We start from the raw sequence: 7,922 nt of genomic DNA, 5'->3' as shown, positions 1-7,922 counted from the left end.
TCATGTGGGGGAGACAGCTCACAACATCACAAAATCTGAGGCAGGCAGGATCACAAGTAAGTATTGGGGAGCAGAATTTGAACTCCACTCTCATTGGCTCCTGGTCCAACATTCCAGCCACCTGGCCATCATTCCACAGGCACCCAGTAAATCAGATCCACAGAAAGTAAGTCCCAATAAGGTTAAGAAACCCTTTTGGATTAGCCCTGAATTTCATAGGTAGAGTGTTCATTCAGAACTCCTCCACCAAGGGCCCAAATGACTGTGGTCCTGAGCATAAATAATCCCTCAAGAGCATCTGGGAACCTCTCTTGAAATGCTCCTGAATCCTACTGGATCTCCTCCAATACACACACACACACACACACACACACACACACACACACACACACACACACACACACCTGCAAACAGTGGCAGGAGCTGATGTGGCTCCTGCTGAGAAAAATGCTCCAGTCGGTGAGAAGGCCGGGCGGCCTCAGAGCCCAGCCTAATGTCTGCTGGCCGGCAGTGGGGTGGGGACCAGAGAGTGAATGACTGGAAATACTACCAAAAAAATGAAAACCTCAAACGTGTCAAGGTGGGAGGGAAAATTTTAATAAAAGCCTAAAGCACAAGCAGAGAAATCAAGAGATATCCAACACCAGAATGACCAAAACCTCAAAGATAACAAAGGTCTCAGGGCAAATATAATTTTAAGAATTAGTCATCACGGCCTGATGAAAAACTGAATCCTGTGAACTTCTTAGAGAGCATGGGACAATAAAATGCCTCAAAACGGAAAATCCATAAAGGAAGAAATTAGAAATATAGTAAGAAGTAAAAGGAGGTAGTAACCATGATCTCAGACAAAGTTAAAGCAAAATGGATTTAATCAAAAGAGGAAAATAGGGAAACTACCCAAATGTTAGTCACATTAATATTGTTTTAGACTATTTAAAATAAGTGGACAGTTTAAATTGGAATATTGTTGTGGTGTAGGAAATGGACTGTTGGAGTCAGAAAAATATGGAAAGACTTAGACTTATAAAGGAGGATGTTATTCAGAGAAACAGAGGTCAAACAAGCCTAGTACAGTCTTACATACATGTACATCAATGTGTATAGATTGTAAATGTATAGATTTCTATGCATAAGGGTACATGTATGTTCATATATGTTTGTGTGTGTATGTATACACATGTGTGATATGTCCACAATCATAACTACCTGAAAGGAAAAGTGGGAGAGGAAAGGGAAAAAAGAATAAAGTACACAGCAAAGAACAAAAGAAAATTTACAGGAAGCAAAGACAAGATAGACAGCTCTGAACACAATGTACAGTATTTATTATAGAGGTTTTCTTGAAATGGAGATATATTGCTTTATATTGTGAATTCTCTCATGTTCTGCTGTGCACATGACAATTTTTTCTCTAGTTTGTATTTAAGTATAAATAATTTTTTTAAAAATGATCTTTAAAATAATGATCTTTAAATGGTCTAAGATAAAAAAAATAAAAGTTCTAAACCCTCAATGAAGTTTCTCTAAAGAAATGAGAATAGGATAGGATTCTGGGAAGATGGTGGACTAGGTTGGTAAAGTTCAAGCTCTCCTGATTTCCCTCACAAATAGAACAAATTTGCAACCTCACTGCAGAGACTGGTGAAAACCAAAGAAAACTTGGGGTTAAACAGGAGTCCCCCTAGTATAACCCAGGAAGACTTGAAGGAGGATCCTAGGGCTGGAGATTAACCAGCAAAGTGCAAACACCTCCAGGCTAATGCCACAAAGGCGTCAAGTGGGGACTCCTGGGGCTGACTTGGTTTGACTGGAACCTCACATAAACCTTCCCCTTCCAGACTGTGGTGAGGACCCCCAGTCCCAGCAGTGTTGCTTAGAGCCATGGGTGAGAAGGAACCAGCACCAATGATGCAGAGGCAGTGGGATGCTACTGGCTGTGGACATTTGCAGGAGTTTGGGGTTCCAGGTCAGAGGGGAGAGCTGAAGTGAAGCTAGAAGCACCATCCCCCCAACACATGATTAGAGGTGCTTATATGAATACCTCTCAAAAAAATGAACTAGCAAAAAAGAATGAATTTCACCATAGAAACTTATTATAGGAACAGGGACGACTGAGGTTCATCTTCAGAAATGTAAAAAGAGCTTCTTCTACCCCAAAGAATAACATTAAATGGCTCCCTGCATACAGAGAATTTGTAGAATTCAAAAGAAAATTTAAAAATCAAATAAGTCATTGATCTTAGACATAGTCAAGCTTGAAGATTCAATCAAGAGAGAAATTCACATAATGTCAGCCATACTAATATTGTTATAGATGTTTTTTACATATGGGTAAATGTGCATGTGTATATATTCAAGTATATGTAGATATGTATGCATGTTGTTTTATGTATGTGTATTTTGATATGTGTGTGTATATATCTATTGGGGAAGGTGGGGGGACAAAAAGGGGGAAAAAGAACAAAGTAAAGAAAAGATATACACTTATGAATAAAAGTTCTTTCACTTTTATATATCCTTTCTTGAACTGAAAATTCATTGTTATATTTTGAATCCTCCCTGATATTTTGCTGGGCACATGACAGTGTTCTATTTCATGTTGTTTTATTTTTATTTTCTATTAAAATAAGCAAAATTTAAAAAAAATAAATGAGAGAATAAAAATCTTCAAATATAAAAATGCTGAAATGGAGGGAATTTTATCTAGAGAGAAATAGAATTCAACAATGTTTTTAAAAATGCAAGAATTCTGCACAAACTCGAATTAGAACAGACCGAGGTAATTTAAGAATCATGTCACTCAGAAGAATATAAAAAAATCCTAAGACCTAGATATCTTAATTAGGGAAATAATACAAGGAAAGTGTTCATAACATCTGACTAGGGACAAAAAAAAAGCATCAATTGAGAGAATCCAGTTGCTGCCAGGAAAAAAAAATGCTTCAAGCTCTAAGATATAAAAGAGTTGAATTTAACAATTTCAATGTTAACAAATTTTTTGAGTGGCCAAAAGAAAGCCTTTTTTTAAGTAAAGGAATTTTGAATAACAAAATATTGTTAAGTCAAGTCAAAAGAAATTGCAGGATGCAATAGAATGGTATATTTAGAAAAAAATTGAGAAAACATGACAACTGGTCATATGTGGGACATTAGTGAGAGGGCATTTGATGATACCAAAGATTCAATGGTGAAAGGTAATCCTATTGATAGAAATAGAGTGTTCTAGAAGAAAAGGGGATCTTAGCAAAAAGATATCAAAGTTTGGTTTTGAGCATATTGAAATTGAGGTACTAGAGATATCCCGGAATACAAATTTGATGCTTAGGAGACAAGTCAGAGGTAGAGAAAAATATTAAGGAGCCACCTTCACAGACTGTGTAGTTGAATTTATGGGAATAATGTAGTTAAATTTATGGGTATACCAGAGAGATGACTGTGGGAACTGAGTGTGGACCACAATATAGCATTTTCACTCTTTTTTGTTGTTTGCTAGTGTTTTGTTTTCTTTCTCAGTTTGTTTTTCCTTCTTGATCTGATTTTTCTTGTGCAGCAAGATAAGTATAAGCATACATATATTGGATTTTTTTTTTAATTTTTATTTTATTTTATAATTATAACATTTTTTGACAGTACATATGCATGGGTAATTTTTTACAACATTATCCCTTGCACTTACTTCTATTCAGATTTTTTCCCTTCCTCCCCCAACCCCCTCCCCCAGATGGCAGGCAGTCTTATACATGTTAAATATATTACAATATATTCTAGATACAATATATGTGTGTAGAACCGAATTTTTTATTGCACAGGAAGAATTGGATTCAGAAGGTAAAAATAACAGTTTACATTCATTTCCCAGTGTTCCTTTTCTGGATGTAGCTGGTTCTGTCCATCTTTAATCAATTGGAATTGGATTATCTCTTCTCTATGTTGAAGATATCCACTTCCATCAGCATACATCCTCGTACAGTATCATTGTTGAAGTGTATAATGATCTTCTGGTTCTGCTCGTTTCACTCAGCATCAGTTGATGTAAGTCTCTCCAAGCCTCTCTGTATTTCTCCTGTTGGTCATTTCTTATAGAACAATAATATTCCATAACATTCATATACCATAATTTACCCAACCATTCTCCAATTGATGGACATCCATTCATTTTCCAGTTTCTAGCCACTATGAAAAGGGCTGCCACAAACATTTTGGCACATACAGGTCCCTTTCCCTTCTTTAGTAGTTCCTTGGGGTATAAGCCCAGTAGTAGTATGGCTGGGTCAAAGGGTATGCATATTTTGATAACTTTTTGGGCATAATTCCAGATTGCTCTCCAGAATGGTTGGATTCTTTCACAACTCCACCAACAATGCATCAGTGCCCCAGTGTTCCCACATCCCCTCCAACATTCATCGTTATTTGTTCCTGTCATCTTAGCCAATCTGACAGGTGTGTAATGATACCTCAGAGTTGTCTTAATTTGCATTTCTCTGATCAATAGTGATTTGGAACACTCTTTCATATGAGTGGAAATAGTTTTAATTTCATCATCTGAAAATTGTCTGTTCATGTCCTTTGACCATTTATCAATTGGAGAATGGCTTGATTTCTTATAAATTAAAGTCAATTCTCTGTATATTTTGGAGATGAGGCCTTTATCAGAACCTTTAACTGTAAAAATTTTTTCCCAATTTCTTCTAATCTTCTAATCTTGTTTGCATTAGTTTTGTTTGTGCAGAAACTTTTTAATTTGGTGTAATCAAAATGTTCTATTTTGTGATCAATAATGGTCTCTATTTCTCCCTTGGACACAAACTCCTTCCTCCTCCACAAGTCTGAGAGGTAAACTATCCCATGTTCCTCCATTTTATTTATGATTTCGTTCTTTATGCCTAAATCTTGGACCCATTTTGATCTAATCTTAGAATGTGGTGTTAAATGTGGGTCCATGCCTAGTTTCTGCCATACTAATTTCCAGTTTTCCCAGCAGTTTTTGTCAAATAATGAATTTTTATCCCAAAATTTGGGATCTTTGGGTTTGTCAAAGATTAGATTGCTATTTTTATTCACTATCTTGCCCTGTGAACCTAACCTATGCCACTGATCAACTAGTCTATTTCTTAGCCAATACCAAATGGTTTTGGTGACTGTTGCTTTATAATATAGCTTTAAATCAGGTACACTTAGACCACCTTCCTCTGACTTTTTTTTCATTAGATCCCTTGCAATTCTCGACCTTTTATTCTTCCATATGAATTTTGTTGTTATTTTTTCTAGGTCATTAAAATAGTTTCTTGGGAGTCTGATTGGTATAGCACTAAATAAATAGATTAGTTTGGGGAGTATTGTCATCTTTATTATATTCGCTCGGCCTATCCAAGAACACTGAATGTCTTTCCAATTATTTAAATCTGACTTTATTTTTGTGGCAAGTGTTTTGTAATTTTGCTCATATAATTCCTGACTCTCCTTTGGTAGATATATTCCCAAATATTTGATACTATCGACTGTTATTTTGAATGGAATTTCTCTTTGTATCTCTTGCTGTTGGATTGTGTTGGTAATGTATAAAAATCCTGAGGATTTATGTGGATTTATTTTGTATCCTGCGACTTTGCTAAAATTCTGAATCATTTCTAATAGCTTTTTAGCAGAGTCTTTGGGGTTCTCTAAGTATACTATCATATCATCTGCAAAAAGTGACAATTTGATTTCTTCATTTCCTACTCTAATTCCTTGAATCTCTTTCTTGGCTCTTATTGCCGAGCCTAGAGTTTCTAGTACTATATTGAATAGTAATGGTGATAGTGGGCAACCTTGTTTCACTCCTGATCTTACAGGGAAAGGTTCTAGTTTATCACCATTACATATGATGTTTACTGAAGGTTTTAAATATATGCTCCTTATTATTTTAAGGAATAGTCCATTTATTCCTATACTCTCAAGCGTTTTTAGTAGGAATGGATGTTGGATTTTATCAAATGCTTTTTCTGCATCTATTGAGATGATCATATGGTTTTTATTAATTTGATTATTAATATGATCAATTATACTAATAGTTTTCCTAATATTAAACCAGCCCTGCATTCCTGGTATAAATCCCACTTGGTCATAGTGTATTATCCTGGGGATGATTTTCTGAAGTCTATTTGCTAATATCTTATTTAAGATTTTAGCATCAATATTCATTAAGGAAATTGGTCTATAGTTTTCTTTCTCAGTTTTCGATCTACCTGGTTTAGGTATCAGTACCATGTCTGTGTCATAAAAGGAATTTGGCAGGACTCCTTCAATCCCTAGTTTTTCAAATAGTTTACATAGCATTGGAGTTAGTTGTTCTTTAAATGTTTGGTAGAATTCACCTGTAAATCCATCTGCTCCTGGGGACTTTTTCTTAGGAAGTTGGTTAATAGCTTGGTCTATTTCTTTTTCTGAGATGGGACTATTTAGACTACTTACTTCTTCCTCTGTTAATCTGGGCAAGCTATATTTTTGAAGGTATTCTTCCATTTCATTTAAGTTATCGAATTTATCGGCATAAAGTTGAGCAAAGTAGCTCCTAACTATTGTTCTAATTTCCTCTTCATTAGTGGTGAGTTCACCCTTTCTTTTCATTTTCAAGACTATCAATTTGCTTTTTCTCTTTCCTAAGGGTTTGTCTATTTTGTTGATTTTTTCATAAAACCAACTCTTAGTTTTATTAATTAATTCAATAGTTTTTTTACTTTCAATTTTATTAATCTCACCTTTTATTTTTTGAATTTCAAGTTTTGTGTTTGTCTGGGGGTTTTTAATTTGTTCCTTTTCTAGCAATTTTAGTTGTAAGCCCAATTCGTTGGCCCTCTCTTTCTCTATTTTATGCAAGTAGGCCTGTAGAGATATAAAACTTCCCCTTATTACTGCTTTGGCTGTATCCCACACATTTTGGTATGATGTCTCATTATTGTCATTTTCTTGGGTGAAGTTATTAATTATGTCTATGATTTGCTGTTTTACCCAATCATTCTTTAGTATAAGATTATTTAGTTTCCAATTATTTTTTGGTCTATTTTCCCCTGGCTTTTTATTAAATGTTATTTTGATTGCATTATGGTCTGAAAAGGATGCATGTACTATTTCTGCCTTACTGCATTTGATTTTGAGGTTTTTATGCCCTAGTATATGATCAATTTTTGTATAGGTTCCATGAACTGCTGAGAAGAAAGTATATTCCTTTCTGTCTCCATTTAGCTTTCACCAAAGATCTATCATATCAAACTTTTCTAGTATTCTATTTACCTCTTTGACTTCTTATTTATTTTGTGGTTTGATTTATCTAATTCTGAGAGTGCAAGGTTGAGATCTCCCGCTATTATAGTTTTGCTATCTATTTCCTCTTGCAGCTCTCTTAATTTCTCTTTTAAGAATTTAGATGCTGCACCACTTGGTGCATATATGTTTAATATTGATACTGCTTCACTATTGATGCTGCCCTTTAGCAGGATATAATGCCCTTCCTTATCTCTTTTAATTAGATCAATTTTTGTTTTTGCTTGATCTGAGATGAGGATGGCTACTCCTGCTTTTTTGGTTTTGCCTGAAGCATAATAGATTCTGCTCCACCCTTTTACTTTTAGTTTGAATGTCTCACCCTGTTTCAGGTGTGTTTCCTGTAAACAACATATAGTAGGATTCTGACTTTTAATCCAGTCTGCTAACTGCTTCCTCTTTATGAGGCAGTTTGCCCCATTCACATTTATGGTTAGAAAGACTAATTCTATATTGCTTGCCATCCTATTAACCCCTGCTTATGCTTTTCCCCTTTCCTTCCCTTTTACCCTCCTATACAGTATTAAACTGGTGAACACCACTTGTTTTTCACAGCCCTCCCTTTTTAGGATCCCTCCCCCACCTTAAAGATCCTCCCCTTATTTTACCCCTTTTCCTCG

Source organism: Sminthopsis crassicaudata, chromosome 3 (genome assembly GCF_048593235.1).
Source record: "Sminthopsis crassicaudata isolate SCR6 chromosome 3, ASM4859323v1, whole genome shotgun sequence".
NCBI lineage: Eukaryota > Metazoa > Chordata > Mammalia > Dasyuromorphia > Dasyuridae > Sminthopsis > Sminthopsis crassicaudata.
This window is presented reverse-complemented; position numbering follows the sequence as displayed.